Source organism: Lygodium microphyllum, chromosome 27, assembly GCF_053477565.2.
Source record: "Lygodium microphyllum isolate KBCC chromosome 27, Lygodium_microphyllum_v1.1.10, whole genome shotgun sequence".
Lineage (NCBI taxonomy): Eukaryota > Viridiplantae > Streptophyta > Polypodiopsida > Schizaeales > Lygodiaceae > Lygodium > Lygodium microphyllum.
The window spans coordinates 85338828-85346455 of NC_141161.1; positions in this window are offsets into that span (position 1 = coordinate 85338828).

The following is a 7628-nucleotide window of genomic DNA, read 5'->3' on the forward strand; positions in this document are numbered from 1 at the left end:
TTCTGCAATGCTGCTAAGTTTGTAAAGCATTGCGATGAGTGCCAAATGACTAAAGTTCGTGCACGAAAGGATAAGATGGAGTTGACCCTTGTCATTGTACGACAACCCTTTGAAAAGTGGGGAATCGACTTTGTTGGACCCATCAGTCCCGCAGCACAATACTCACAGGCTAGACATATCATCATAGCAACTGACTATCTTACGAAATGGATCAAGGCACGAGCCACCAGGAAGAACGACGCTAGGACCACAATGAAGTTCTTATGGGAGCAGGTTATCTCACGATTTGGTTATCCTATCGAATTAGTAAGCGACCAAGGCACTCGCTTCATCAATGAGGTGATTAACCACCTGCTCTCAACCTTCTTAATCATCCACATGAAATCCTCACCCTACTACCCTCAAGCTAATGGCCAAGCATAATCCATGAACAAGATCTTAGTCGATGTCCTTATAAAGGTAGTTTCTACCTTGTGAAGTGACTGGGACAATAAACATTATGGCAACATTATGGGCTTATCGGATCTTAGTCGATGAACAAGATCTTAGTCGATGTCCTTATGAAGGTAGTTTCTACCTTGTGAAGTGACTGGGACAATAAACTTATGGCAACATTATGGGTTATCTGATAGCCTATAAAATGGCTATAGGACAGACACCCTTTAGGTTAACCTACGAGACTGAGGCAATCTTGCCATTAGAATTCTTTGTCCCTAGCTTGAGGATAGTAGTGCATGAGAGATGGGAAGGGAAGGAAGATTAGACCGACTGTCTCATGGAATTGGAACGACTCATTAAGACTCGACTCATAGCCACCCATGCCCTAATTGTGAGAAAGCACGACAGAATATGTGGTTCAACAAGCACGTCAAACAATGTGACTTTGAGCAAGGAGACCTTGTTTTTCTCTACTTGATAAAGGGCAACAAGCAAAAAAGGAAATTCCAAGGATTAGGCCATTTCCAAGTGTGCACCATTAGTAGGACAAGCAACGTGGAACTTGAAACCCTTGAAGGTGAGGGCATAGTCTTCTTTAACGGCAATCGCATGAAGAAGTGCTATCCTCCCACACATCCATTGCATGAGCCCCCTATGCTAGAAGCCCATGTCAATGTCCGCATAGCCACCATCACCGAATTAGAGACGAGGATGAGGAGGTAGTAGCACTAGCATACCTGTGCATCACAGCCACCACCCGGTGCATGCATGCATTTGATGCCTTGATTGATGAGAGAGCTGACTTCAAGGTCTTGACTTACGCTCATTGGACCCTCGTTAGTCAGTCACATTTACAGCCCACCAATGCTAAACTCAGCCCATTGGGGGGCAAGTCATATGCACTGCAAGATTTTAGTCTCTATCAGAGTCTTAGAGCCTACCAGTCATCTTCTATGTATTGACAAATACAAAGGATGCAGATCAAAAATTGCTGCTAGGATGCACTTTCAAGAAGCAAGCACATTGCAACGTAGATTACGATCTATAGCATATTCACCTTGCCATTGGGTGGCAACATCCAAATTGTGACAGCTTTCAGCAAGGGCAACAAGGTTCCACCAAAGCTTGCTATGCCACCAATAGAGCTACCTAGGACCAAGCCTAAGGAGGGGGGTCATGAGTCATCACAACCCACCCAGACTACAAAACCATTGCCAACTAAGGACATCCCCAAAGCCATAGAGCCCACACTTAAATGGGTAGGTTCCAAGGCACCAAAAGCGACCTACTCATAGCAAGCAAACACAACCCCGCAAGGCTAACAACTATCATTCGAAACCTAAGAGACTGACTCGATGCTATCAACATAAGTGCACAATCAAGCCGCGAGGGATCCCCAAAGATTTGTTGTGAGCCCAAGGATACTATGAAGGCAACACTTGGATATGGGTGCCCAAGAAGGGAAATCCTAGAAGCATAGCCCAACCATGACCATCACTTGCCACCCCGTATCCAGAAAGCCCCACTCCCGGTAAGGCAGTGAACACCCAAGAAACCCGAGTTGCAAAGCCTATAGAACCCGTGATGGTTGCAATAAAAAAACCCTAACCAATATATCAACCAACGTAGCAGCATGATACCTCAAAATCATCTAAGTCCAGAGAGCTTGGCACCCTAGTGGCTACGCAGCAAGAGGAAGGCAATGCACCATCTATGCCACTAGAACCACCCTCAATACCCCAAAGTAGCACTGGACACATGGACCAAACTACAAAGTTACCCTTAGATACACCACTATCTAGTATGCTACCCCTCGAACCATCACTGTCTAGCTCAATTCCACCCCAACCACAAGTCTTAGGCCTTCCTACGAGTGACGTTCATTTCTATCAGTTGTTGCCAAGGACCTTGTTGCGAATATGGGAGATGACTTGGTGACTTGGATCAAGCTCTTGGATAACACCTTTACCACATTCACTAGGAGCTATGAAAGGTTGCCTCTGATGTTTGTTCCTTATCCTGCACTTGGGAAGAATACAAGTTCACGACTGTAAAATTTCCAAAGGTCGCAAAGGAGTTGATCGATAATGGTGAAATCTCAAAAGAGCATGCACTCATCAGATGGCTAATAACATCATACCGCATGCCCCAAAGGCCAGTGTCACCTATTGAGCTTGAGGAACTCACTTGCCTCACTAACTCTGACTCATCTCCAATGGGAGAAATGGGGTCGCCAAGTAATGACTAATGCTAACTAGTGACATGCAATTAAAACAACCGAGTATGACCTAACTTACGTAGCACCAACCTCTTTCATGGTCTTTGACATCACCCGAAATAAACACCTAGACGACTAGGTCTTGGCCCACCCTTACATTGATCGCATCCTTATGGAAGAGGAGCTACATGTGGCTAGCCACATTAACTTGGGTGATTTTCTAACCGATGTCCTAACTTACATTACCCAAGTACGTGATAGCCCTCGTAATCTCAATTGTCATGCCCACTTGGAATACAACCATGATCTCTATGATTGGCTTATGTCAAAGTAGATAGCACCATGTTGTGCTCAAATGTCCTTGCCTCTCCCATGTCCAATCCTAGGAAGGATTCTTATCATTTCCCGACGAGGAGGGGGTAAGGTGATTAGGTGATTAAGAAAACATAGGCAAGAAGGAAACAAAAAGCCTTAATCAAAGTTAAAAGCAGGAAAGAGTAAAAAAGGGTTGGAAAGAAAGTGTCAAAAATGTTTTGGAATGAATAGGCTGTTGTTCGAAAATTTCATGTCTTTAATTCAACTTGTTCATTCTCTTCATGGAAGCAAAATCACTTTCATACTTATGTAAAAGCCATTTGAGGAATACTAATGTTGGACTATGGTAAATGATAGGTACACATAATGGTAGGGCAATATAAAGGTGGCAAACTCCCCTTCATGGAGGAAGAACAAACGAGATATGGCCTAAGTGTCGAAACAAGGGGCTTCAGTCAATTCACCTTTAAGTAGACACTGAACTTGGACGAAGCCATCTTGGAGGAGCCGACATTGAAGCAACTAGTGGACAAGTGTACCCTCTAAAAGTACGTGGAGAAAGTAGGGCAAGCGGTGGACTACAGCATGTGCAAAGAGTTCTTGAGAAGTTTTGATGATGCAAGGAATTGTAGCACAATAACTGTCCGGATAGGAGAAGAAGAACGTCAAGTGGAGGTACTGCTAAGTGCTAGAATGATCGAGAAGGCCCTAGGTTTGCCCCCCAAGAAAGAAAAACGCCCTCGGAGAGATGTATATCCCAAATCTAGAAGTAAGGATGCAAGTAAAGATGGCCCATGCTCTCTTCTCGGGACAGAGGTACAACGCATTGATGAATAGGATTGGCATGCAACTGCTGGAGAGCATAGGTGTAGGGTCCCTTGAGGAAGTAGATTGGAATGGGTTTGTCTTGAAAACCATCAAGAACTCGGCCGCCATCCTAGCCACAAGCGCGGCACCAGCAAGAGGGGAATCCCTAGCCTCAATGGCTAGGTCAGCGTGCAAGAAGCCTATCACCAAGGCCTCCATGATTAGATTCAACAGGGTCTTGACAACAATTATCCAAGAAGCAATAAAGGAGGCAAAAGGAGTCGAAGAGGAGGTAGGAGAGACACCCCGTCAGTCGTCGTCGCGCCCAGATATAGAGCAATCTAGCAAGAGAACCATCAGCGCGATCGGGGAGAGCAAGAAGTGCAAACTACCTAGAAGGAGGCTAGGGCACAAGAGAAGAAGAAGGCCACAAAGCCCTAGCAACAAAGGAGTGAGGAGACGATGAAAGAAGAATGAGATGAACTAAAAAGAGACCAAAGAGAATCCAAAAGGGCAGAAGAAGAATGAAGGAGAAAAGAGGAGGAAGAAATGAAGAGGTCGAGAGAAGAATCATAGAGAGTTGAGGAGGAGAGAAAAAGAAGAGCAGAAGAAGAGGTTGAGGAGCTGAGAAGAAAGGAGATGAAGACATGGCGGAGGCCATGCATAGGTCTGTTGAGGAGACCCATGGTCCTGAAGAGAGGGGAGCAGCCCTTCTTGTTGCAGAAAGGGGAAAGGCCCCACTACATCTCCTTCCTTTAACTTTCTAGCCTCAAACCACAACCACCATCGCCACCACAACATAGGAGCCAGTTCCTGCCATGGACACCATTTAGCTCATGTCTATGATTCAATTCTTGGTCATGAAAGTACAAGAGATAGTGCTAGAGGTAGGAGCCAAAAGGCTGGCTACAGCAGATGCCAAGTCAAGGCAAGACCTAAAGCAACAAAGGTTGGAAGCGTCCACCACCACATCACCACCTATAGTGCCCCCAAGTGTGGATTACGATGCATATGTAGCTAAACTTATGGCCCAATTGGAGAATGCTAAGGAAGAGAAGAAGATAACAGTGGGGGCAGAACTAGAGGCCGAAAGAGAAGTTTCTGCAGTGCTAAGGCTAGAGGTGACATGGCAAGCTGTGGAACATCAGATTAAAATCTGAAACTTGAAGGAGCAACTCAGTGCTGCCAAGGAAAAGGAGGCTCAAGAGAATGAGGACCGCGTAAGGCAGAGGCTAGAAGATGAAGCCCAAGACTAGTGGCCGAGCAGCGGGGCCACAAGTTGCTCATCCAAGAATAGACTAAGCTCAAGCAACGAATGGCACGCATGGAGGAAATGAATGTGGAACTACTGGAGAACCAATAGGAAATCGACTAGGCATCATAAGAACAACGTCAAGAACACGAAGATGCCATGGTATTCTAGCTGTGATTAGCAATGGAGGAGCAAGGAAGGTCTCTCCAATGATGAGCTCAAGGAACATGGATTCAAAGAGCAGGAGCAGCCATGACCACCCCCAGTTCAACCCACGATGGAACATGACATCGAGGAAGGGCAGGACTTCGAGCAAGAACTGATCTACCCCCAGAAGAGCCGGAGGGTGCCCAAGTTCTTGATCACATTATTTTTGCAAGAAGAAGAAGATAGGAACTCATGGAGCAAGCCCAGCAAAGAGCGCGAGCACGGCCATAGCAGCTTCTTGATGAGCCCATGCTACTACAGAGCTCCAATCTCGACCCTTCTAGTTCTCCTTCCTCTACCCATGAGCCTTGGACCGAGTCTTACCCTTGGAGATAGTGGAAAGGATCATTCATTTGGGCAATACTTTAGTGAACTGATGGATTGTCATGAAGGAAAATACAACATTAATATTTGCACCTTGGATTAATTCCAGCCTTTGTAAATTTAGCCCTAGCCTATGTGTACATGTGTGAACAGCCCTTAAGTTTGGAAAGAGGGTTAGAATAAAAAGGGACTAGAGGCCAAAGGCAAGACATCTTTTGATCATTCAATAATCTTGGCTTTACCATTTTCTTGGAATTAGCTTCTTCTTAGCCTATGAAGCACTCAGCCATGGCCGTCATGTATTCTTGAATCCCCAACCATTAATACATGATGAGGATGTCTTGGTGCAATAGATTTGTTAATTCTTTGTTGTAGCTTAGTTAATTTTCAATTTCAGTTAGATTTCATTCCATGGTTGATTGCTTTCTTACATTGGTATCAGAGCAGTAGCTTAGATCCTTGCAGAAGTCTTTTTCAAGTACTAGATTCAGTTTCCTAGGCTAGAGAGAGCAAACCATAGTTAGGAATTTGAGTGACAGGACTTGACAGGACATGAAGGCTTCAAACTGGAGTTACATGTGAAAGTCTGCTACAAACAGGGATGAAGATGGTGATTCTTGGCATTACTAATGGAAGAAATGGAGGGCTCCAGCCAAAATAGCAGGACGTGATCAAGATTTGAGCCAAAAATTGGGGTAAGTGGACAAACTAATGGTTACAGGACACTTTAACTGTGGTTACTTTTGAGAAGGAAGGGTTTCTTCTTCTCTTTCCTCATTCCTTCAAGCTTCCCTACAAACTGCCATGGACATTTCTTCTCAGATCTTCTTCCCATGACCTCTAGTGCTCAAATGGCTTATGTAAGAATTTTTTATGGGTCTCAAGCTACCTATTGAATACCTATATGCTTCATATCCATATCATTTTCATCACGTGCTGTAAGAGGACGTATTGCAGCAGTTTGCGTTGTTTTTACAGCCCCCCCTCTTGATCAACAAAACGTGATGCATTGGGAGGTTATACTCTTCATAGGATGATCAAATGGAGTGCAACTATGGAGTATACATCATCTTCTACTTGATCTTCCACTCTTTTTGAAGATGGGAGCTTTCTCAAACCCTAGGTATGGAGCTTTATGACAGTTTTGGACAGCACTAAAATTCCTCAAATTTCTTCATCAAGATCAAAGGGTTTTTGCTCTATTATACTCCCTGAGGCTTCTACATACATCCTAGTACCAACATTGATTGATCTTGAAGCTTGAAGCTTTGATGGAGCATGGATATGGAGATTGCAAACCCTATGCATAACAGTTTGGGACAGCATCAAAGATTCCTGAAATTTTAAAGCAAATCATGGGGCTTTTGTGGGCAAAGCATCTTTGAAGCTTCCTCAACCATTTTCCCTCAAGAATCCATCAACATTGGACCGACATTGAAGGAGATTGAAGCCAATGGAGGTCTAGGTATTCAATGGACAGCAAGAAGCTTTTATGCCATTCCCCATCACCACTGTCCAACTCACCACCCAGTAGTGCCATGCGACTGGCACTCGGCTAGGTAATGTTTACTACTGTAGAGTAGAGAAAGCAGAAAAAGAGGCATCAAGAGGAAAAGCACAAGGTGAAAAAAGGAAAAGACGCCTCACAAGGGAACATACCTGAATAAAATCAAAAAGCATGGGAACAACCAATAGGAGTCCAAGGCGCAACCATGGAAGCTACAAAAGAGCCAAAAGCGAGAACCTCTAAATATAAAGGCATAGCCAAAATCTTTGTAAAAGAGCGCCAGGCTCCCTCCTGTGCAATTTGTAACCATGGACGGGCGGTAGGACTAAGCTAGGAAGTTAGGACAAAGGGAAAAAGGGCCGGTTGACCATGTAAAAAGGGGATGACCGACCAAGGGAAAGAGGGCATGTATATAAGCCAAAAAGTTAATGGAAACTCTCATTCTTGGTGTGTGGCAAAAAGCTTCTTCTTCTTCTTCTTCTTCTTGTCTTCTTGTGTGTGCTTGAGTGAGGGAGTATGAGAGAGTGAGGGAGTGAGTGTGTGAGAGGGAGGGATCAAGG